Raw genomic sequence first — 26,719 nt, 5'->3', positions numbered from 1 at the left:
CTCCATCTTCTCCTCGTCTCTAAATTGACCTTCTCTTCTTCCTTTTCCTCCTTGTCCTCATGGCTTTGTCTAACAAGATCTTGGATCTTAAATTCTATGTCCAATATTCCTGTCTCCTATATTCTTAATTCCTATGCCCAGTTACTATACCTGCATTCAGTAATTTTGTTGTTACTATTAAATATTTGCACATACTCCAGAATGATCCTTGCCTATAATCATTCTTCTGAATATTCTTTTCATAAGACTCCTCATTTAGCTTTCTTTGAATTACAAAAATGAATGCTTTGTTAATGTATGAGCAGGGGCAGTAGAAACCTAAAGAAGTTAGGTCAAGTGGACATATAAGTGAATTTAATTGAGGGAGTCAGCTATCAATGTCATAGATGTTATATTTTCTTTATATAGACAAATGTCATTTATCTAATTAGATGTATGTGTTAAGGATCTATGCTTTAATAAGTGCAAGGAATTACACAGGGAAAATAGGTCTAACATTACTGCTTTAAAAACATAGATGTTAAATGATAATCTTATCACAGGATTTGGATTTAGAATTCATTTAGTACAACATCCTCATTTTATAGGGTAGAAAAATGAGGGCTACATAACCATAAGAAAAGAGAGATAAATGACTAGGCTAATATAACCCAGACAATAAGAATATCTAGATTCAAAACTTGATGATGATAGAAAAATCATTTAAACTTCCTAGACCTAGAGTTTTTAATTCAAATGAGGATATTGGATTTGATGACATCTAGGGTTCATTGAATTTTACTCCATATTCCTATGACTCTTAATCTAATACCCTCATTGTACCACCCAGTTCTGAGTATTTCTCTCTGAAACTTCTCCAAAATAGCCTGTCAATTATATATTTATTGTGTTTGCTTACAGAAGAATGTGACCCATTATCGTCAGTTTGTTTTGGGAATGATTCAGTTTCTGAGTAAAACCACTGATAAGTTGTGGCCTTGATATTTGAATCATCTATGGCATAGGTGTCTTTCTCAAAGTTCTAAGAAAAACATATATCAAAATGCCTTAACTGTAACCCTGTTCTGAGATAATAGATGTTCATTTTCAAATGATAGGGAGTAGAATATTGGAGTAAAAGGAAAATGTAGTCTGCTGCCATTCTTTGTGTACAAAGAATTGGAGGATTTGTAAGTTAACAAACTTAGGGAAATACCAGTCATGTAAATATTTGATGATAATGGAATAAATGTTTTTTATCTAAGTATGGAAAGAAGGTGAGAATTTGCTTCCTAACCAAAAGTTATTATATGGTCATTTGAAGAAAGGACATTGATAATCCAAGATATGTTAGAGATGAGGAACTGTGTGTGTTATAGAACAAAGAAAGACAGTATATTATTCTCTTATTCTCTGTCTCTCTATCTTTCTGTAACTCTCGCTTCATTACATAATTTGTGGAGTTATTGTTTATTCTGTTAGAATGCAAACTCCTAGATAACAGTGGCTATTGTTTTTAAATTGTTTTTATGTTTCCAATATCTGTCAGAGTGACTGACACCTAGTGGGAGCTTCATCAATAATCAATAATTTCTGATGGTATCAGAAATCGACTGATAGATAGGCTTGAGAGGTGCCAAAGGATCAGAAAAATTGTGTGACTTGTTTATGGTTATAAAGCTAGTAAGTTTCTGAGGATGCATTTGGTTCCAAGTATATCTAATTCTAGACCTAGTAGTCATGTACTACAGGCTGACTCTGGCTATCTATAATAACTAAAAAATAATTTTTTCTGCAGCTTGTTGACCATCTAATTATCAATAGTCTATTAAATCACAAAAGAAGAAACCTTCAATAAAGAGAGTTCCATTAAAATAACAATGAAATGTCTCTTTTTCTATACTCAAAATTCAAATTGGGAAATTATTCACAGGATCTTAGGAATTGACTTGTATAGCTGTGAAATCCATAATGGAGAATGATTTTATCACTATAATTGGAACACAAACTGACTTTTTAGATTAAAATCAACACCTTCAATTGCTTCCCAAAGTGAGGAGGAAACTAGTACTGACTATGAATTTCTTGTGGCGGGACCCAGCAGCAGGCAGGCTATTGAATGGTCTAGCCACTCAATGTGGTGCCAAGGAGAGGCAGAATAAATTCCAAAGAGATAAAATTACAGAATCAGTAAGAGAGAGCTGGATTAAGTGATCAAATCTGTGTGCTCACTTTACTATTTTCCTATATTACAAAAGCTAAGTTAACTCACAGTCTTCTCAATGCCAGCTGTATGTATCTCTAACATTATATTTGAGTGTAGAATGTTAAAAATCTGATGAAAAAAAAAACAACAAAATTCATTTCTGCTACAGAAGTGCTGAATCTTACTGATATTCATTTACTTATTGTCTTAATCAACATTTATGAAGTCTCTACTTCATGCCAGGTATTGTCATTGGATTTTAGAATTCAAAAGTCAAATTCAAAGACCAAGATGAATCAGCTTGATTTATCAAAGCTTGATTTATCACTTTCTATGGGATGGGAGCAAACAACTTGTCAAGCAGATGAAGAAATATAACATAAATACATATATATATATATATACCTGTTCATATGAGCATGTACATACTTGTGCAAGACTAATGTAATTGAATTATAAGATTTTAATGAATAAATATCCCTGGAATTTCAAAGTGGAGAAAATTATTTCAGTTGCACAAAGGAACAAATATATGTCAGCTGAATATCCTCTGACCCCTGCACTGTGATTTTCTCAATGTTTCTGAAAAGTGTTGGGATGGCAAAAATAATAGGTACCTCATTCAATTTTTTAATTAATTATTTTTTTGAAAGGGGAAGATCCAAACTTATCACCTAATCAGTTTGAGGAAATCCAAATATGAATGCTCACCTTTCTAATGCAAATAGTCATCTCATTTATTACTTTAAGCATTTTCTGAAGTTATCAAGAGATTAGGTAATTTGTCCAATATCACTCAGAAAGTGCATGTCAAAGACAGGAATTGAGTCAAAGTCACCTTGTCTCAAAGGACAGTCCTCTAACTTCTACCTTGTGCTGTTGTGGTACTAGTTTAACCTTTAAGAGAGTCAAATAGTGCTGCACAAAGATGTTCTCTTATTCGAACAAAGGATAGACCTTCTCTTTTTTTTTTGTTTACAGAGTTCAATGATTTGTCTTTTCATAATATCTAAAGAAGCAGATACTTGAAATTTAAGAGCCACAGACATTCCTATTTAAATAAGCTCCCATATTCTAAAATAAGTCTCTTTAAGACATCTCTCATGCATATGTTAAGAACATAACACAATTTTTGATAAAAACAATAACTAAAATTCATAATTAAAAAATAATCTAGTTATCATAAAAATCAGTCTGGGGGTGATCAAGGTCATCAATTTTGTTACTCTTCTCAGTAATTTAATTAGCAATCTATATATAGTATCTCCTTTTATAGGATTGCTCAAAAGACAAAAACAAAAATTAAACTTAAATATTATATTGGGGAGACAGGCACATATAGAAATATACTGAAAGAATATAAAGTAAACAAATATAAGTATATACAAATAATGATGTCCTAGGTAGTGTGAGAAAGAAGACATTGACAGTTTTTGTATCAGGAAGACCTCAAGTAGAAGATGTGGTGCATCTTAAAGGAAGAAAAGAACTCTATAGTGTTATGGGCCAGAACTCTGAAACAAGGATTCTTACAAGATGTTAAGTCAGTGGAATTGATAAAGACAATGGTAGTTCAGTACATGTACTTAGTACTTACTATAGTTCTACAATATTCACACCTATGATAAGAGAGCATATAAGCTCGGACAAACTCAGCCAGAGCCAGAGCCAGAGAAGACAAGTGGACAGCAGGCTAGAGGCTGGAGCACAAGACCTTGGATTCATTCACTTCATCTCACACTACCTTGGTGGCAGGCTCTCCTCCTTCCCTTCTCCACTGAAACCAAGTCTCTGTAAAGCCTCCAGAAAACTAGCCAAGTCCCAAGTGAAGGAGATAGGACTTTGAAAGAGACAATAAAAGGATTTGGACTTTAACACCTGGCTGCACTTAACACCTGGCTGCACTTGTGGTGATTACTGAACTGAAATGAAGGCTGCTCCCAGAGACCCTCAGGAAAACCAAAAAAAGAGAACATTACACACCATAGGACAGAGATAAGGAGGGAGTGTTTTTTGATCATGGGAGATGACCAGTGTAAATGGATGAAAATTGGATATGGAGTGATATGTATGAGAATAGGAGAGAAGTCCAGTTTGATTGAATTTCATAGTGTAGGAGATAGAGTAATGTCCAAAGAGTCTGGAAAGATAGATTGGGACTGATTGTTTAGGTTTTTAAATCTAAGTGGAGATGTTTATATTTTATCTTAGAGGTAATAAGAAGGTACTGGAAGCAGCTGATTAAGGGAAACTCATGGGCAGATGTACACTTTTTGAAAATTACCTTTTTAACTGTGTGGAAGAGCATTTAGTGAGGAGAGATTTGAGGTAGGTAGCCCAATTAAAATGTCTTGGAAATACTCTAGGCTAAAATTGTTAAAAGTCTGAATTAAGGTAGTGGCTGGGTATATAAAGAGAAGTTGTTTATTGCAAAAGATGTTTTGAAGGCCACAACTTATCAGTGGTTTTACTCAGAAACTGAATCATTCCCAAAACAAACTGACTATAATGGGTCACACTCTTCTGTAAGCAAACACAATAAATATATAATTGACAGACTATTTTGGAGAAGTTTCAGAGAGAAATACTCAGTGCTACAATGAGGCATTAGATTAAGAATCATAGGAATATGGAGTAAAATCCAATATCCTCATTTGAATTAAAAACTCTAGGTCTAGGAAGTTTAAATGATTTTTCTATCATCATCAAGTTTTGAATCTAGATATTCTTATTGTCTGAGTTATATTAGCCTAGTCATTTATAAAGTTTAGATAAGAATGAAGAAAGAAAGAAAGAGTATAGGCAGCAGGCAGACATAAACTAAAAGACTTTCAGATATCTCTAACAAAAAGACTAAACTCAATGGAAAATTCAATATAAAAAAATTAAGAAAAATGCAAGGAAAACATAATTATAAGGTACTCCTTAAGATAAAAATATGTATCTATCTATCTATCTATCTATCTATCATTTATCTATCTATATCTCCATGTCTCTCTGTATGTGTGTGTATGGAATTATCAATTTTTTATCAATATTCTTAAAATTGTCATCATTGGTGGGAACATGGCAGAATAGGTCAGAAAATTCTAAGTTCTCCAAATTTCCCCTGAAAACAAACAAACAAACAAACAAAAAAATTGTGCCTCAGGACAGACATAGACCCATGACAAAACAAATAAGCTTGGGGTAGAACTGAAAAGACTGAAAAAAGGTTCCAGGATTGAGATTTAACCTTTGTGAAGTACAAACATTTGCAAGGTAGCTCCACTGAGGGGGAGCTCCTGGGCCTAGATGGATTTCAGCTACCAATAACAGGAACTTTAACTTCCCTGACAGTGCGGGGATTTGGGCGGGGCGAGTCTGAATCTGGGAATATTGAAGGAATCTCCCCTGATAAAGAATACCAGGCCTTGATATCTTGATATGTTGCTGAGAGAGAAGGGACAAAGGGGAAGGAAGGAAAAAAGGAAAGAGAGAGGAAGGCAGGCAAGAAGGAAGGCAGGAAGGCAGGAAGGCAGGAAGGCAGGAAGGCAGGAAGGCAGGAAGGAAGAAAGAAAAATGAGAAGGCAAGGGAGAATGAATCTTGTTCATATAGTAATAGGGAAGCAAGGAATTCACTTTGAGAGAATACTGAAATAAAAAAACAAAACAAAACAAAACAAAAAAAACCTCTCCTACCCCAAAGAATCTTGACATAATAATACAAAGAATAATTAAAGAAAATTACCCTGAAGTGTTTGAACAAGATGGGAAAGTAGAAGAGAAAAAAAAAATCTACTGATCACTATCTCCCAGTGATCCTATATGGATATTAAATAAAAATCTCATTGATAATTGCAAAACTCTCAAATCAGAGAAAATATTACAAGCAAAAGGGGAAAACAAAACAAACCAAAGCACATTCAAATATGCTGGGGCCACAATAAAAATTGTTCAGGATTTATCAATGGTTACAATAAAAGACAAGTTCTGGGATACTATATATCGACAAGCAAAATAACTAGGATTGTGGCAAGGCATGTTATATCATTAAAATATGCTATTGAATAAAAAAGTGGATATTCAGCAAACATATTTTTACGATTTTGTCTCAAACAAACCTGAATGCAAAAACAATTTAACATATAAGAGTCAACATCAAAGACTAATTTCAAGAGACTCAATAAAGATAAATTGCTTATGTTCTATATGTGGAAATGAAACCAAATGTCTAAGATCAACATTAGTAACTGAGTAGTTTGGGAAAAAATATTGGGGTAGAACTGAGTATGATGTGACTCTAAAAAGCAAAACTGTCTAGAAAAAAGGTAAAAATAGTGATTATGCTGTTCAAATGGTCTGTGATATCAAAAACAACAACAACTCAGATGAATTAGATGGGGGAGGAGAGCTGGTAATTCTAAAAAGTCTACTCACATCAGGAATAACTTAAAGAAGGAATAATACACAAATGCACACACGCACACACACACACACATGCTCTTGGGAAGTGAATAGAAGGTAATGGTGGGGGGGGGGAGGAGAATAAAGTAAAAAATGTACAGCAAAGAACAAAAGAAAACCCATAAGGAAACAGAGAAAATATAATCACTTACGGATATAACATCTTCTATTGCTATATAAGTTTTCTTGAAATGGTAATTTATTGTTACATATTTTAAATCTTTGCCAATTTTCTGCTGGGCAAATGACAATGTTTTTAGGGTGTTTTTTTTTTTTTTGCCTTTCTTTTTCTATTTTTTTAAAAAAATGTTGTAGTAAAGCTTGAAATAAATAAATACTTTTAAAACCATCAACATTACTGAAATAGTTTAAAGAAAGGTTGGGGCTAAGTTGAATATGATGGGGTGATTCTTAAAAAAAAACATGATTGTGTAGGCAAAGGTAAAAGGGATGAATTTTAACAATGGGTCTGAAAGGAAGAACAACTACAAAAAAAGCAAGTGGGATGGAGGGCTGGTAATATTGAAACCTTATTTTCATCTAGGTTGAAGAGGAAACAACATTTAGATCTGGAAGGGTGTAGAATATGTAGAAAGGTGAGAAAATTGAGAGACAGGATAGGGAAGGGACTTTTAGAGGAGTGTCTGAATTGTGGGGGACACAGTGTGAAAATTCTTGGAGGTAAGGTTGGGATGGAGAATGGAAAGTTTGGAGGAAAAGATAAGGCAACTAAGATTGGATAAAAGGAAAGGCTGAGAAATAAAATAGTGAGTAAAAATAAGATGGAGGGAAATTAAAAAATAGTGATTATAACTTTGAATGTGAATGAGATGTTTTTGACAGTTCTTTTTGTTGTGACAAAGAATCGGAAATTGAGGGAATGTTCATAAATTGGGAAATGGCTAAACAAGGTGAAGTTATAAAGGGATACTACTAATGAACTCAATGATCTTAGAAAGATAGAAAAACTTGCACAAATTGGTGAGGAAAAAACCAAGAAAGCATTGAATATGGTAACAATAATTTTATTTATAATGACTTAAAGCAACTAAATGATTTTGACGTATATTTACACATATTAAAAATAAAGAATATATGAAGAAAGATGCTATCTACATCTAGAGAAAGAACAGATAAATAGAAGTGTGTATAGAATAATTTTTGTATAGATATGTATTTTGTCCAAGGTTATCCATCCCTAGAGCAGAGTGAGGGTAAGAAAGGAAAATTACAGGGAGAAAAGAGAAATTTAAATAACTATTATATATTTAAAAGGAATACAAGTTATTCATAATAATTTACAATCTCATGTGCAATCATCTTTTTTATTGTTACTATCTTATGAAAATGTTCATCTTTCCATAAATCAAAGAAATTACAAAAATTAAATACAATGAAATGAAGATACAATTTACATATTGACAGAGAAAAAAAGGAATGAACAAGGGAACTAATTCAATGAGAAAAGGGAGGGAAATCTACAACTAATACTAATATAGGAGAAGAGGTATGTCATGTATAGATCATACTAAGTATCTGTCTCCAATGGCTATTTCACTGTGTCCATTCATATATCAGCCAGACAGATACAAGTTAGAATTGTCTGGGATCTGATATCACTCCAAACTGTGTTATTTTTGGAAAGGAGAATTTCATGAATTTCATTCTATAAATGTTATTTTGTCTAGACTATTGTAATCAGAGTAAGGATCCCCTGCTGTATTCCTGGATGTTGAATGTATCTTAATTTTTATGAAGCTAAATTTGATAAGCATTGTGCAATCACCTAGGGAAAGTGGTCCACATCAAATGGTCCCAGTTCCACAGGTTGCTCCAAAAGATACTCGCTTACATTGGCAATAGCCATGATAAGGTAGAATGTGATTGAAGCATAAAAGCCTCACTGTGATGATGATTTGCCAAAGCAAATAATCATAGCAAAATGTATTGAGAGCCAAAAGAGGCCCTAGAGAAAATGTAGCTCAATATTCTAATTTTATAAATGGAGAAGCTCAAATCTACAGTTATGAGACTTCTCCAAAGACACAAAAACAGGAAGCTGTAGAGTTCAAAGTGGAACTGAGTTACCTTGACAGCTCATTTTTTTGGTCTATATCATATGTGTCACAATCACAAAAATGCACCAAAAGAGCTATTACCAAAGCATCTGTCTCACAATTTTGATGAAAAATAAGGAATTTCCTCTATGTGAATAGATTCCAGGTCTCACATATCAAATGGTCAATAGCAGGAATGTAATATAAGAACACACCTTACCATTGCCTCATTATATCCGTGTTTCTTTAGCAAGAGGAAAATGTGTTTCTCCTCATTTCCTTTCAGTAAGTAATAAAAATAAATGTATAATACAATATAGCCCACATTTTGATAAAACAAGTTTATATTTGAAAATGATATATCCTGATAACTTGACTGGTTAAGTAGAAGTTGAAGAATTTCACTTGAGTCTTATTTATTCTAATATTTGAGAACCTTATTGAATTTCTACAGCTTCAAATTTAGTGTCATATATAGGCCCTAGTGAATCTTTTGTCTGACCAACAACTGAATTAACCTGATTATGTTTCTACAATTTATCTATACTCTATAATATAGCTATAATATAATGATTGGAGGCATTCCCTCAAAATGAAAACTTACTAATGAAAATTTTAATACCCTTGCTAGAGATAGTGACTGAAAAGAAGTCAGAGTCAAAGCCATATTTTTTATCTATCTGGTAGAAAGGGATTTGTCCAACTTTTGAGTTTTAAGAGAGATGTTGGGAGAAGGAGAAAGAGATCAGTGCAATTGCATAGAAAAAAGCAACTTCCCTGTCCTACGATAGGCACATAATAACCACTAAGTCTCCATGCAGAGGATACAATCTTCCTAGGCCAAATGGTATATTTAAATTTGTGTAGGAGTATTTACATTGGGCTAAAGTCTTATCTTTGGCAATTGAACTGTTTTTCTTTACTTTTTTGGATATCAGTTCATCATCTTTAAAATTAGAAATGTTAATAAGGAGTGTAAGTTAATTTATACCTCTAGATCACCATTCCATGCTAATCTTTGATAAAGTTAGAGTAACAGCTGGGAATTTTTATACATGGGACAAGTACTATAATCAATTCTTTAAGAAGACCTGTGTTTAAATATTGCCTTTGATAGTAGCTATATAAAAGATTTTGAGAAAGTCACTTAAAGTCATCTCTTTGCTTTTCTAGTACTTTCTTCTGTAAAATACAGAAGTTGGAATAGATGATCTCTAATGTTCCATGCATATCCAAATTTATAATCCTTTAACTGGCATAAAGAATGTCTTCATTTGACTAATAGGTAGAAGCCAGAACAGACTCTTTTCATAAAAGGGACACAGAGATCCCAGTTACATCTGAAAGGCTATTTCTGGGAAGATCCCTGTAATGAAATTAAGGGGGCTGATTAGGAGTAGAGTGGGGTAGGAGATCATTTCTCTTGGACAAATAATTAGGAAATTCCCTATGCTTCTTACCAAGATTCTAAACTCTTGTATTTTTACTGTTGAAAAGATATTTGTACTGTTTTTTCCCTAATATGGCACCTAAAGGGAACAAAACAAAAAAAAACAAAAACAAAAACAAAAAAAAAAAACAACAAAAAAAAAAAGAAAGAAAGAAAAAGAAAAAGAAAAAAGAAAAGCTATTTCCTTCCACTTATCATGACTCTGTCTACAACAGTGCTGGATAAACTGTTGATTCTCATCCAGAATAGCAGTACAGAAGTAAGAAGAAGAATTAGTATATGCAGGCTGAGCCAAGATGGCAGAGTAAAGGCAGGGACACATCTGACCTCTCCCTCAAACCTCTCAAAATAATTTAATAACTGAACAAACTCTTTTCTCTTTTTTTGCTCATAATACTATTTTTTCAATTACATGTAAAGAGAGTTTTCAACATTCGTTTTTGCAAAATTTTTACTTCCAGATTTTTTTCTTCCTACCTTTCCTCTACTCTCCCCCAAGAAAGCAAGCAATCTGATATAGATTATATATGTACAATCATGTTAAACATATTTTCATATTAGTTTTATTGTGAAAAAATCAGAACCAAAGGATAAAACTATAAGAAAGTTTAAAAAGTGAAAATAATGTGTTTTGATGTGCACTCAGTTCTTTCTTTGGCTGTGGATCACATTTTCCATCATGAGTCTTTTTGGAATTGTCTTAGATTATTGTATTGCTGAGATCTGCTGTTATTGTATACAATCTTCTCCTTTTGTTCACTTCACTCAGCATATGCTCATGTAAGTCTTTCCAAGTTTTTTTTTTTCCTGAAATCATCCTGCTCTTCATTTTTAATAATATTATAATATTCCATTACATCCATATACCACAGCTTGTACAGTAATTCCTCATTTGATGGGCATTCCTTCAATTTCCAATTCTTTCCCACCACAAAAACAGCTGTTATAAATATTTTTGTACATGTGGGTCCTGTTCCCCATTTTATGATTTTTGTGCAATGCTGCTTTCTTGTCAATAGTGATTTAGAGCATTTTTTCTTATAGATATAGATAATTTTAATTTCTTCATCTGAAAACTCCCTGTTTACATTCTTTGACATTTTTCAATTGGGGAATGATTTCTATTCTTATAGATTTCACTCAGTTCTCTATATAATTTAGAAATGAGGCTGTGATCAGAAACACTGGCTACAAAAATTCTTTCCTATTTTTCTGCTTTCCTTCTAATTTTGATTGCATTGGTTTTGTTTGTGAAAAAAACTTAAAAAAGTTAATATAAACATATTCATTTTGCATTTTATAAAGTTTCATATCTCTTGTTTGGTCATGAATTTTTCCATTCTTTATGTATCTAACAGGTAAATTATTTCTTGATTTCCTATTTTCTTCAGTATCACCATTTATGACTAAATCACATAACTATTTTGATCTTAACTTGATATAGGGTGTAAGATATTAGTTTTTCCATGGTTTCTGTGATACCATTTTTTTTTTGTCATTGTCCTGGCAGTTCTTGTCAAGTAAGGAGTGCCTATCTTGAAATTTTTGTGTTTCTTTAGATTATTTATGTACTTAGCATTTCCACTAATTAATTTTTCTATTTTTTAGCCAGTAGCAAATTGTTTAGGTGATTGTCATTTTACAATATAGTTTTTTTTTTTTAAATCTGCCATGGGTAACCTACCTTACTCTGCTTTTGTTGTTGTTATTTGTTTTCCCTTGTCATTAATTCCCTTGAAATTCTTTACCATTTATTTTTCAAGATGAGTTTTGTAATTATTTTTTCTAGCTCTAAAATATCTTTGGCAATTTCATTCATATGCACAGAATCAATAGATTAATTTGGAATTGTCATTTTTATCATATTCTCTTGATCTACCTGTGAGCAACTAAAAAAATTCCAATTGTTTACATTTGATTTATTTGAATAAAAAGTGTTTTGTAATTGAACTCAATATATTTCTTTGATTTTTCTTGGTAGGTAGACATAAAAATGTTTTCTATTTTCTCTAGTTATTTTAAATGGAATTTCTCTATCTCCCACAGATGGGGTGCTGCTGATTTATGTTAGTTTATTTTATATCCTGCAGTTTTGCTAGAGTTGTTAATTGTTTCAAATATTTTTTCAATTGATTCTGTAAGAACCTCTAAATATGCCATCACATAATCTGCAAAGAGTTATAATTTTGTTTCCTCACTTTCTTTTTTCTACTCTTGTCCCTAAATCTAACCATTATTATATGCAGGATAATAGTGATAATAGTGGGCATCCATGTTGCAATTCTGCTCTTATTGGGAAAGCTTTTAATTTATCCCTATAACAGATAGTGCTTGCTGATAGTTATAGATAGACATTTTAAGGAAAACTGTTTATTTTCAATGGGTACTATATTTTGTCAAATGCTTTTCCTGCATCTATTGATATAATTATGTAGTATTTTTATTGTTATGATCAATTCTGCTAATTTTTCTATTATTGAATTATCCTTGCATTCCTGGTATAAATCCTAATTGATTATATTCTCATAATCTTTTTTATTATTCTCATTATCAATTTCTGTAATCTTTTGCTAAAATGTTATTTTTTTTTGCATTAATATTCCATTTGGGAAATTGTTCTACAATTTTCTTTGATTCTTTTGGCTCTTCCTCATTTAGCACAATATTTATGTCATAAAAGGAATGGTAATTCCTCCTTTAGTAGTAAAGTGGTAATACTCCTTTAATTTAGATAGTATTAGAATTAATTGTTCCTTTACTGTTTTGTAGAATTCATTCGCAAATTAATCTAATTCTGGAGATTTTTTCCCCAAGTGATTCATTGATGCCTTGTTCAATTTTGTTTGTCTAAAATGCATTCTAGCATATGTAACTTTTCTAAAATTCCATTTATTTCCTTCTTTTTTTTCTTGTTTATTGAATCTCAGATTTACCTACTTCTTTGAGGGGGGAATTGAGGGCCCCAAATAGTATACTTCTGCCATTTATCTCTTCCTGTATCTCGCTTAACCATCTCCCTTAAGAATTTGGATGCTATATAGCATTTAGTTCAAATATGCTTAGTATTGTTATTGTTTTATTGTCAATAGGACCTTTTAGTAAATGTAAGTGACTTTCCTCATCTATTTTAATGAGATCTATTTTTGATTTTGCTTCTTCTGAGGTCAGGATTGCAATCCCATTTTTTCTCTCCTTTAGTTGAAGCATACTATATTCACCTCCATTGTTTTATTTTTAATCTGTATCTCCATGCATCAGATGGTTCTTATAAACTATATTTTGTAGGATTCTGGCTTTTAATCCACTCTATCTTCTTCCATTTTAAAGGAGAGTTTATCCCATCGACATTCACACATATGATCACTGTGTTTCCCTCCACTCTATTTTTCTCCCTGCTTATATATTTTTTTCTCTCCTTATACCCTTTCTTTTCTCTCCAATGTTTTGTTTCTGACCACTGCCTCTCTCAATCTGCCCTCCCTTCAATCAGCCCCTTTCCTTACTTTTCCTTTCTCCTTCTATTCTTCCATCCATTCTAACTTCCCTTCTATCATTTCTGTCTTCTTTTCTTTCCCCCTTTCCCTCCTATTTGACTATAGAGTAAGATATCCAACTAACTATATGCTATTCTCTTTTGAGCAAAATTCAATAAGAGTAAGGTTCAAACAATGTTTACCCATTCATTCCTTTCCCTCTATTATAATAATAGGGTTTTTGTACATCTTAATGTTATGTAATTCACCATGTTTTATCTCCCCTTCCTTTCCTCTTTTCTCAATACAGTCAATGACTATTTTACCCTATGGTTCTATATTAGGACAGTTTCCCTTGATAATTTTTGGAAATATAGTATCCCAGCTCTATTTCTAATTCATGGCTTTCAGGTAGTACAATAATTTTTAAATTGTCTCTCCTGGATATCTTTCCAGATCAGTTGTTTGTTCAATGAGGTATTTTACATTTTCTTTTTTTTTTTCAATCTTTTGAGGGTTTGACTGAATCATGAGAATTATAGAAAATCACAGGGCCATTAATTTCCACTTGCTCAATTATATTCTAAGGAGTTATTCTTCGTGCCTTTTTACCTTAACTACTCCTTTCAAAGGGACTGTTTCTCAGTGGATTTTTTTTTTCTAAAGTGGCCAATTCTATTTTTTAAGGAGCTATTTTGAATATTTTTGTTTTTGCTTAATCTGAGATCAGGATGGCTATCACTGCTTTTTTTTTTTTTTTTTTACTTCACCTGAAGTATAATAGATACTGCTCCAGCCTTTTACCTTTTCTCTGTATGTATCACTCTGCTTTAAATGTGTTTTTTGTAAACAACATATTATAGGATCCAGTCTACTATCCATTTACATTTTATGGGAGAGCTCACCCTATTCACATTTAAGTGAATTCACATAAGTAGTTAAAACTACTAATTCTGTTTTCCCAGACATTTTATTAACTCCAAATTATACTTTTCTTTTTCCTTTTCCCCTTTCCCTCCTCCCCAGGTATTTTACTTATGAGCACTACTTGCCTCAAGCAGTCCTACCCCTTTAGCGATGCCCCCCCCCTTCTTATATGATTCTCTACTATTTCTCTTTTCCCTTCTATTTAGCCTACCCCTTCCCATTTCCCTTTTCCCCTCCACTTTTCTATAAGAGGAGAGATACTTCTTGGTGAAACCAAACATGTCTAATATTCTTTCTTTGGGCCACATCTGACAAGGGTAAGATTCACACAATATTTATCATCTTCCCTTATTTCCCTCAGTTTCAACATGTTTTCTTTGCCTTTTCCTAAGTTGCAATTTCCCTCATTTTACTTACATTTCCCCCTTTTTTTTTTAAATTCCTTTATTCTAATTCTTTTTTATTATAACAGTAAAATCAGATTATAATTATCTCTGTTCCTATAACAGAAGTATAGTTCTCAAAGGTTTTTTTTCCTTTTTCCCTTTATCTTCTCTTGGTTCTATATTTAAACAAATTTTTTGTTTATCTCTGGTCTTTTCCTCAAAATAATGAATTCACCAGTTTCATTAAATTCCTCTTCTTTACAGAAAAATGTTCAGTTTATCAAGGTAATTTATTCTCGTCTACAGTTCCTTTGCCTTTTGGAATATCAGATTCTAGACCTTTCCATTCCTTTAAAGTGGAAGCTGTTATTTCCTGAATAATCCTTATTTTGGCTCCTCAGTATTTAAATTGTTTCTTTCTGGCTGCTTGTAATATCTTTTCCTTGCTTCAATAGTTCTCATATTTAAATGTTATTCCGTAGGTTTTTAATTTTTAATCTCTTTTCAGGGGAGGCATTCAGTAATTCTTTCAATGGTCATTTTACCTTCTTTTCTCGATATCTACAAATAGTGTTTTTGGCTCTTTTTTCATGTATTTCAGGGTCAATAAATTAGTTTCTCCCTAGATCTATTTTCCAGGTCAGTTGTTTTCCCAATTATGTATTATATATACTTTTTTCTATTTTTTCATGTTTTGGTTTTGCTTGATTGATTCTTGTTATCTCATTGAGTCATTCAATTTCATTTATTCACTTCTAAATTTTAGTGAATTATTGTCTTTGCTTACTTGTTTTTTTTTTTGTTTTCCCTTGAATTTTAAGGTTTTTTGTTCTAGATTTTTTTCCTTCTGTTTTTTTTTTTTTTTAAATTAAATAACTTTTTATTAAGAACCCACCAGGGTAATTTTTTCCTTTATCCCTTGCACTCACTTCTTTTTGATTTTCCCCTCCCCCTCCACCCTCTCCAAGATGGCAAGCAGTCCTATCATGTTAGATAGGTTACAGTGATCTTGGATCAATATTTTTGGGAAGAACCAAGACAGTTTTTCTTGTTGCTCAGGAGAATTGGTTTAGAAGGTATAAATAACCTGGGAAGAAGAACAAAAAATGCAACACTTTACATTCATTTCCTAGTTTCTTTCTTTGGGTGTAGCTGCTTCTTCCATCCCTTGATCAATTGAAACTGTTAGATCTTGTCTTTCTTGAAGAAATCCATTTCCATCAAATAATCCTCATATGTATCGTTGTTGGGGTTATAATATTTCCTGGTTCTGCTCATTTGCCACATCAGTTCATGTAAATCTCAATCCTCTCTGTTTTGTCCTGTGGTCATTTCTTACAGAACAATAATATTCCATTTTCATTACCACAATTTTTCAACCATTCTCCAATTGTTTTCATTTTCCACTTCTGGCCACCAAACAGGGCTACAAACATTTTGGCCTCGGGTCCCTTTCCCTTTTTTTAGAATCTTTTGGGTTATAAGAGTACAGACCTCTGGATCAAAAGGGTTGGTTTGATAACTTTTTGGGCATAGTTCCAAATTGCTCGTGGCTGGATGTATTCACAATTCCACCAATAATGTATCAGTGTCCCTGTTTTCCCATCCCCTCAACATTCCCATTATTTTTCCTGTCATTCGGAATCGCAGGTGTTTGGTGGTATCTCAGGTTGTCTTAATTTGCATTTCTCTGATCAATGGTGATTTGGAAACCTTTTCATATAAGTGTAATGTTTAATTTCATCATCTGAAAATTGTCTGTTCATATCAGACCATTTATCATTGGAGAAGGTTTTCTTATAAATTAGGTCAATTCTCTATATTTTTAAATAAGGTCCTTTTCAAGGAAACTGACTTAAAAATGTTTTCCCGTTTATTGTTTCCTTTCTAATCTTGTATTAGTTTGTTTGTATAAAACTTTTCAATTTGATATAATCAAAATTTTCAATTTTGGTCAATATGATCTTGGTTCTTCTTTGGTCATAAATTCCTTCCTCTTCCACAGGTCTGAGGTAAAGTATCTATGCTCTTCATTTGTTTATGATCTCATTCTTTTCCTAGATCATGAACCCATTTTGACCTTATCTTGGTGTATTGGGTGAAATTGGGTCAATCCTGTTTCTGCCATACTAATTTCCAATTTTAAAATTTTTGTCAAATAATTCATTCTTACCCCAAAAACTGGGGTCTTTGGGTTTGTCAAACTAGATAATTAAAGTTATTGTCTGTTTTTGTCCTTTAAACCTTCTTTCCATTGATCAACTAGTCCTTAGCCAATCCAGATAGCTTTGTAACGCTGCTTTATAATATAATTTTTGTCGGTATAGTGGACCTTCATTTGATTTTTTTTTCATTAATTCCCTTGAAATTCTTGACCTTTTTTTTCCATATGAACTTTGTTTTTTTTTCTAGGTCATCAAAATGGTTTTAGGGAAGTCTGATTGGTTAGTGCTAAATAAATGATTGTTTAGGTATATGTCATCTTTCTCCAATCCAAGAGCATTTAATATTTTCAGTTAGATCAAACAATTTGTTGGAAGTGTTTTTGTAGTTTGCTCATAAAGTTTCTGATTTTCCCTTGAGATAGATTCCCTAAATAATCCTTCAGTAGTTCTTTAAATGGGGTTTCTCTTTGTAACTCTGACTGTTAGATTTTTTATGATATATAAAAATGCTGATGACTTATGTGGGTTTTTTTATAACCAACCTTTGCTAAAATTGTGGATTATTTCTAATAACTTTTTTAGTAAATCTCGGGGTTCTCTAAGTATACCATCATATCATCAGCAAAGTGATAATTTGGTTTTCCTCATTTATATTCTTATTCCTTTAATATCTTTCTCAGCTCTTATTGCCATAGCTAGCATTTCTAATGTATTACATATGGTGATATGGGCAACCTTGTTCCCTCAGATCTTTTGGGGAATGGTTGAATTTTCTCCCCTTTACATATTCTTACTCTGGTTTTTTAGTGCTCTTTATTTAAAAAAATCCAACAAATTTTTTTTAAAACATTTCCTTTTTCTGTTTTCTTCGTTTTTCAAAGATTCTTTTTTTTCCTTTTAAAACTTTTTTTAATGGTTATTTGGGCTTTTTAAACTCTTTGAAATTTTCTTTCCTTTCCCATTTTTTCTAGCTCTCTTTTTGTCCTTTTTAAAATTTCTTAGGCTTTTGGAAGGAAGGTTTTATCTTTTTGGGGTTTATCTAGAAAATTCAGGGTTAAAATCTTTCTTTTTTTTTCCCAAAAACTTTTATCATGGGTTCCTGCTTTTGCATTTAAAAATTTAAAATTTAATCTGCCTTTGGACAGGAATTTTCAAAGGTCTGCAGCTGTGCTGGTCATGTTTTTACTCCCAATGCTGGTGGTGTTCCCTGGCTGGCATTTGAAACAGACCTTTTCTTTTGGGATTTCAAAATTTCTTTTCTGATTATTGGCAACTCAAATGGCCAAATTCTGTGTTTCAAGTATTCCCCAGAGGGGGCCCCCCTGGAATTCTATTGGTTTGAGGGTTTGTGGGTCAGGGAAATCTTTCTCTCCTCCCTCCTGTTTCCAAGAAACGATTTTAAATTTAAAAAACCCAAAGAAAAAAAGGTTGGGAAAAGGGGAAAAAGGGGAGAACAGGGCCCATTCTATTTTTTTCAAAAAAAAACAAAAAAAGCAAATTTAAAAAGGGAAAAAAATTTCATCAATGAATATATACACAGTAGAAAAAGAAATTCAGAATGAAATAGGTAATTTGGATAGCTTTGAAATTAAAATGATCAATGTATTATATATATGAACCATGAATCATGTCAATCCATGGTGTCATGCATCCTGAAGTGTTTATTCATATATAGAATCATGTATCATATATGGATCACATGGTGTTCTTCATATATGGAAGTATTTGTACAGGTTGGTATTGATATTGGTTTAGAATAATATTTTAATTAAATAAAATAAAAAAATAATTTAATTTAAAAAAAATTTAAAAAACAACAATAAATATTCGACTTTTTCTTTCTTTAGAAATGATGCTTTTGAGAAAGAAAATATGGAAAGAAGCTTTTGGCAAGGCTCTGGTAAAAGAATTATATCTTCTGAATCTATTTTGGGGTTGAAATTTGTCATGCAAAATGGCCCTTGCTTCATCCACCCTGGTGGTCTGAATTTGCCTTTAAGTGATTTATGTATAAGTCCACAAAATATCTCTTGTGTACTTCTCATGAGGACAAAACTCTTTTGTGGAGTTTCATTTTTACTGTGTGGGCTTGGCAGAATTTGAAGCAAAACTGAAGGTGATCAATTTATTGGGAATTAGGGAGTCCTAATTTAAATAGAGTTAGAATATAGAAGCCATCCCTCTCTTATGGAAAAGGACAATGATTTGGGTAATGAATCCAAATAGAAGGTAATTACATTACCTTTGGGAAATTGTGCAATGTTTTAAATATTCCCAAACTTCAGAATGTTCTTTATAATATTAGGGTTCTTCTTATGTTGTTTCATATTTTCTATTCTTAGGACTACCTACAACAAATTCTTATGCTCTGGCTGCTCTCATAATACTATGCTATAACATCCATCTAAAAATTAAAATTGTGGGTGACAGGGTAATACTTATGTAGCTCTAAGTAGACAATAGCATTTTTTCAACAAAAAAACTTTGCCAAGTAAGTTATATCATTCAGAATTCTGGATCCAAGAATAGTGAAAAATCTTAGAGACCAACTAATCCCATCTATACTTGAACAAGAATAGATTTTGTGGATTACTTGACAGAAACTTTCACTCTTTGAAAATTGCTAGTGAGAAGAAATCCATTACTTACTGAGACAAATCATTTCACTTTTGGACAGGTTCTAATTACTAGAAAATTATGTTTTTGTTCTTTTTCACAACTAAACTAATCATAGATGGAAGGAGTAATACCTTATGATATTCACAAACTGATGTAATTGCATGAGCTTATGTAAGTCTATCCAGATTTTTCTGAGAGCATCCTTCTTATTAATTTTATAGAACAATATCATGTGTCATCATAATCACATAGCACAATTTGTTCAGCCATTCCCCACTTTTAAGTGTATCCTCTCAGTTTCTAGCTCTTTGCTCTCAAAAAAGAGATGCTATATATATTATTAATATAGATATAAATAGATACATAGTTAGATAGATAGATCCCTTTTCCTTTTATTTCTTATCTCTTTTAGGATACAGACCTAGTAGGGCTATTGCTGGGTCAAGGGGTATGCATGGTTTTATAAGTCTTTGGTTCATAGTTCCAAATTGCTCTTATACAATTGTAGAATCAGTTGACAACTCTACTAAGAACGAATTAATGTCTTTCCCCTCCAACCCTTCAACATTTGTCATTTTTGCCCCTATCCTCTTGGCCAATCATAATTGTTTTAATTTTAATTTCTCCATCTGTAGTGCTAGAGTATTTTTTTCCTATAGGATTATAAATGTATTTGATTACTTCATCTGAAAATTGTTTATGCTTTTGATAATTTATCAATTTGAGAATGACTCTTGTTTTATAAATTTGACTCAGTTGGCTATATGTTTGAGAAACATGATCATTTTCAGAGAAAATTGCTTTAAAGTTTTTTCACAATTACTATTGCTAATTATATTTCACTCTACCTTACTCCCCTCTGTTTATTCTACTTTTTCTCTCCTTTTGCCCTATCACCCCAATCTGCCCTGACTTCTACCAGTCTCCTTCTTTTATCCATTTCCCTCCTACTTTCCTGTAGGATAAGATGTTTCTATATACAATTGAGTGTGTATTATTTTCTTTTTGAGCCAATTCTGATGAGAATAAAATTCCCTCACTCCCCTTCATATGCCCCCTCTTCTCCTCAGTTGTAATTTCTCTTGCTTCTTTCATGTGAAACAATTTATCCCACTCAAACTACCTTTACACTTCTCCCAGTATATTCCTTTCTCACTTCCTATTTTTTTTTAAAAATAACATCTCTCATCTCTTCATATTCAATTAATTCCTCTACCTACATTCTATATACACTTCTAATTATCCCCTAAAAATGAGAAAAATGAGAAAATTCTTGTCAATTACAAGTATGTCTTCATGCAGAAATATAAACAGTTTCCCCTTATAAAGTTCCTTATGATTTCCCTTTTCTGTTTGTTTTTATGTTTCTCTTGAGCCTTTATTTGAAAGACAAATATTCTGTTGAGAAACACTTCTATTTCATTGACTATCTTTTCCTCTGAAAGATTATACTCAGTTTTTCTGGGTATACAATTCTTGGTTGTATCCTAGCTCCTCTGCTCTTCAGATTATTATATCTCAATTCCTGCAGGCCTTCAATGTAGAAGCTATTAAATCTTGTGTTATACTGATTGTAAGTCTATGATACTTAAATTGTTTCTTTCTGGGTACTTGCAATATTCTCTCCTTAATATGGGGATATTGAATTGATCTCTCTTGGATCTACTTTTTCAGATCAATTGCTTTTTCAATGAGACTTTTTAGAATGAGTTCTATTTTTTTTCTTTCTTTTGGTTTTGGTTTATTGTTTCTTAATTTCACATAAAGTCATTAACTTCCATTTTCTCAATTCTAATTTTTAAGAAATTGTTTTTTCAGTGAATTTTTTGTAGTTTCTTTAACATTTGCCAATTCTATTTTCAATAAGTATTCTTTGCCTGTTTTTCCATTTGGCTAATTCTGCTTTTTAAGAACTTCTCCTCATTGGTTTTTTTATGCCTCTTTTTACCAATTGGTCAAGTCTGTTATTTTAAGGTGTTAGTTTCTTCAGTATTTCTTTTACCTCCTTTACCATGCTATTGACTCATTTTTTCATGATTTTCTCATATTACATCTTTTTCTAATTTTTATGTCTTACTGGATTTTCATCATTCATTTTGAACTCTGTCATTACCTAAGACCAAGACACTTTTTTTCTTGGAAGTTTTGGATGCAGGACTAGCTTTGTTAATTTCTTTGGAGTGTATATTTTGATTTTCTTGTCACCATAGTAACTTTCTGTGATTATTTTTTCTGTTGTTTGTTCATTTCCCCAGCATATTTTTTGAATTTTAGGGTTTTTTTTTTTAGGTTTTTTTTTTTTTTTTTTTTTTTTTTTTTTTTTTTTTTTTTTTTTTTTTTTTTTTTTTTTTTTTTTGTTAAAAGAGTGCTTTTCTTTCAGTGTGGGTTTCACACTGTCCCAAGCATCAAGAGTTTTGTGTAGCTGTCTTCAAAGATGCTTCTAGGGATGTAAAGGTTTTCAGTTTTTCCAAAGTGGTATGATTTAAGAAGAGATATGTTCATTAATCTCCTGGCCTATGCTTTACTCTTTGAGCCAACACTAGTACCCCCCTTTTTTCCCCTGGAAAAAACACGGGGGTCTCCTCTACTCTTCCCATAAGCTCTGTTGTGCTAGTGTTCCTCCTTGCTCTGGGACTGCTATAAAAGACAGATGTAACTGGAGCAAAGCAACATAATCCTGTCCCCAGTGCCAGCAAAGAGACCCCTGTATTTCATTATCACCAGTTGTTCAATGACTTTATTGTCTATTGTCTAAAAGTTCCAGAAATAGATGCTGCCCCTGCTGATTTGCTAGCTCTCAAAGCCTGCTTCTGGTGTGCTGGGGCTGGGTCTATTCTGACCCAGCCTGCAGTGGATTATAGTTCACCCACACTCAGGTGTGAAAGACTTGTGGAATTTTTTAACCATGTCCTTTTTTAGGGATTCTGCTACTCCAGGAATTGTTTTTATATTATTATTTAAAGGAGTCAGAGAGGTTTTAGGAGAGATCAAGTGAGTTACTACCTTTTCTTAGCCATCTTTACTGCATCCCCCTGGAGTGTCTAAATTCTACTGATAGTGATTTTTTTCTTAATTAAAGCTTTTTATTTTTCAAAATATATGTATGGACAATTCTTTAACATTAGCCTTTGCTAAACCTTGTGTTCCAATTTCCCCTCCCTTCTCTGACTCCCTCCCATAGATGGCAAGTAGTCCAATATATGTTAAACATAGAAGAAATATGTTAAATTCAATATATGCACATATATTTATTCAGTTATCTTTCTGAATAAGAAAAATCAGATCAGTAAAAAAAAGAATAAAATTCAAGCAAGCAAAAATGAAAAGAATAAAAATGCTGTGATGTGAATGTCATTCAGTTCCCACAGTCTTCTCTCTGGGTGTAGATGGCTCTCTTCATCACTGAACAAATAGAACTAGTTTGAATCACGTCACTGTTGAAGAGAGCAATATCCATCAGAATTGATAATTTTATAATCTTGTTGTTGCCAATGATCTCTTGGTTCTGCTCATTTCACTTAGCATCAGTTCATATAAGTCTCTCCAGGACTCTCTGAAATCATCCTACTGGTCATTTCTTAGAGAACAATAATATTACATAGCATTCATTTACCATAATTTATTCATCCATTCTCTAATTTACAGGCATTCATTCAGTTTCCAGTTTCTTGCCAGTATAGAAAGGTCTGACACAAATATTTTTGTACATATGGGTCCCTTTTACACAATGGGATATAAGCCCAGTAGAAACACTGCTGGGTCAAAGAGTATGCAAAGTTTGATAACTTTTTGAGTATAGTTCCAAATTGATTTCCAGAATGGTTGGATCTGTTCACATATCCACCAACAATGTATGTGTCCCAGTTTTCCCATTTCCCCTCCAACATTAGTCATTATCATTTCCTGCCATTTTAGCTAAACTGAGAGGTATGCAATGGTATCTCAGAGTTGTCTTAATTTGCTCTGTTAAATAGTGATTTTGAGCACCTTTTCATATGATACAAATAGTTTCAATTTCTTCATTTGAAATTCTTCATTCTTCATTCTTCTTATCCTTTGACCATTTATCAATTGGCGAATGGCTTCAATTCTTATGAATTTAAGTCAATTCCCTTTATATTGTAGAAATGAGGCCTTTATCCAAACCCTTAAATGTAAAACTGATTGCCCAATTTATTGCTTCCTTTCTGTTCTTATCTGCATTAGTTTTGTTTGTATAAAATCTTTTTATTTTAATAGAATCAATGTATCTATTTTATGATCAATAATGATCTCCAGTTCTTCTTTAGTCATAAATTCCTTACTCCTCCACACTTCTGAGAGATAAACTATCCTATGATCTTCTGGGTTGTTTATAATACCATTCTTTATGTCTAGCTCATGAATCCATTCCAATCTTATCTTGGAATATATTGTTAGGTGTGGGTCAATGCCTAGTTTCTGCTATATTAATTTTCAATTTTCCATGCAGTTTATGTCAAATAGTGATTCCTTATCCCAAAAGCTGGGGTTTGTAAGTTTGTCAAACAATAGATTACTATATGCTTTGACTATTTTGTCCTGTGAAATTAATGTATTCCACTCATTGACTACTCTATTTCTTAGCCAGTGCCAAATGGTTTTGATGACTGTTGCTTTATAATATAGTTTTAGATCTGGTATGACTAGGCCAACTTCATTTACTGTTTTTTTTTTTCATTAATTCCCCTGAAATTCTTGACCTTTTATTCTTCCAGATTAAATTTGTTGTTTTTTTTATAGGTCAGTAAAATAGTTTCTTGGGAGTTTGATTGGCAAATAAATAGATTAGTTTAGGTAGTATTGTCTTTATTATTATATTTGCTTGACCTATAGAAGAGCACTTGATATTATTCCAATTGTTTAGATTTGTCTTTATTTGTGTAGAAAGTGTTTTGCAGTTTTGCTCATAATACTTCCTGACTTTCTTTTGGCAGATTGACTCCCAAATAGTTTATACTATCGACATTATTTTAAATGGAATTTCCTTTGTACCTCTAGCTGTTAGATTGTGTTAGTGATGTATAAAAATGCTTTTGATTTATGTAGATTTCTGTTATCTCCTGCAACTTTGCTAAAGTTGGGCATTATTTTTAATAGTATTTTAGGTGATTCTCTAGGGTGCTTTAAGTATACCATTATATCATCTCCAAAGAGTGATAATTTGGTTTCCTCTTTACCTACTCTAATTCCTTTAATGTCTTTTTCATTTCTTATTGCCAAAGGTAGCATTTTAATACAGTATTGTATAGTAATGGTGATAGTGAGCAAACTACTTTCACCCCTGCTCTTATTGTGAATGGTTCCAGTTTATTCCTGTTACTTATGATGCTTGCTGATGGTGTTAAATATATGCTACCGAATATTTTGAGAAAAAGTCCATTTATTCCTATACTGTCCAGTGTTTTTTAATAAAAATGGATGTTGGATTTTATCAATTTTTTTCTGCATCTATCGAGATAATTTTTTTTTGTTAATTTTGTTATTGATATTGTCAATTATGCTAATACTTTTCCAAATATTGAACCATCCCTGCTTAGCATTCCTGTTATAAAACCTACTTGGTAATGATGTGTTATCCTGGGGATGATTTACTATAATCTTTTTGCTAATATTTTATTTAAGATTTTTGCATTAGTATTAATTAGGAAGATTGGTCTATAATTTTCTTTCTCTGTTTTCATCCTACCTGGTTTAGGTATCAGTACTAAGTCTGTGTCATAAAAGAAATTTGATAGGAGAGCCCTTCCCTATTTTTTGAAAAAAATTTATATAGTATTGGAGTTAATTGTTCTTTAAATGTTTGGTAGAATTCACATGTAAATCTATCTGTTCCTGGGGATTTTTCCTTGGGAAGTTGATTAATATCTTGTTCTATTTCTTTTTCTAAGATGGGACTACTTTATTTCCTCTTCTATTCATCTGGCCAATCTATATCTTTGTAGGTATTCTTCAATTTCATTTAGGTTATCAAATTTATGGGCATAAAGTTGGGCAAAGTAACCCCTTATTATTTCTTTAATTTCCTCTTCATTGGTGGAAAAATTCTCCTTTTTCATTTTTGAGACTAACAATTTGAATTTCTTCTTTCCTTTTTCTAATTAAATTAACTAAAAGTTTATCTATTTTGTTTATTTTTTTCATAAAACCAACTCGGATTTATTTATTAATTCATTTTTTTTCTTTTTACTTTCAATTTTATTGATCTATTCATTTATTTTTAGAGTTTGAAGTTTGGTATTTGAGGGTTTTTAATTTGTTCTTTTTCTAGCTTTTTTAGTTGCAAGCTCAATCTACTGATCTCTTTCTCCATTTTATGCAAATAAGCATATAGAAATATGAAATTTCCTCTTATTATCTCTTTAGCTGCATCTCATAAATTTTGGTATTTTATTTCATTATTGTCATTCTCTTGGATGGAGTTATTGATTGTGTCTATGATTTTCTGTTTCACCTATTCATTCTTCGAGGATGGAATTATTTAGTTTCCAGTTACTTTTTAGTCTATTTTCCCCTGGCCTTTGGTTGAAAATTATTTTTATTGCATTGTGATCTGAAAAAAAAATGCATTTACTATTTATGCCTTTCTGCATTTGATTTTGAGGTCTTTATGTTCCAATATATGGTCTTTTCTAGTATTTTATTTACCTCTTTAACTTCTTTCTTATTTATTTTTTGGGTTTGATTTATCTAGTTCTGAGAGCAAGGTTGAGATCTCCCACTACTATAGTTTTTCTGTCTATTTCTTCTTGCAATTCTCTTAACTTCTCTTTTAGAATTTAGATGCTATACCACTTGGTGCATATATGTTTAATATTGATATTGCTTCATTATCTATGGTACCCCTTATCAATACATAGTTTCCTTCCTTATCTCTTTTAATTAGATCAAATTTTTGCTATTGCTTCATCTGAGATCAGGATGGCTACTGCTGTTTTTTTTTTTTTTTTCTTTTTAACTTCACTTGAACCAAAATAGATTCGGCTCCATCCT

Source organism: Sarcophilus harrisii, chromosome 5 (assembly GCF_902635505.1).
Source record: "Sarcophilus harrisii chromosome 5, mSarHar1.11, whole genome shotgun sequence".
In the NCBI taxonomy this organism is placed as follows: Eukaryota; Metazoa; Chordata; class Mammalia; order Dasyuromorphia; family Dasyuridae; genus Sarcophilus; species Sarcophilus harrisii.
This window is presented reverse-complemented; position numbering follows the sequence as displayed.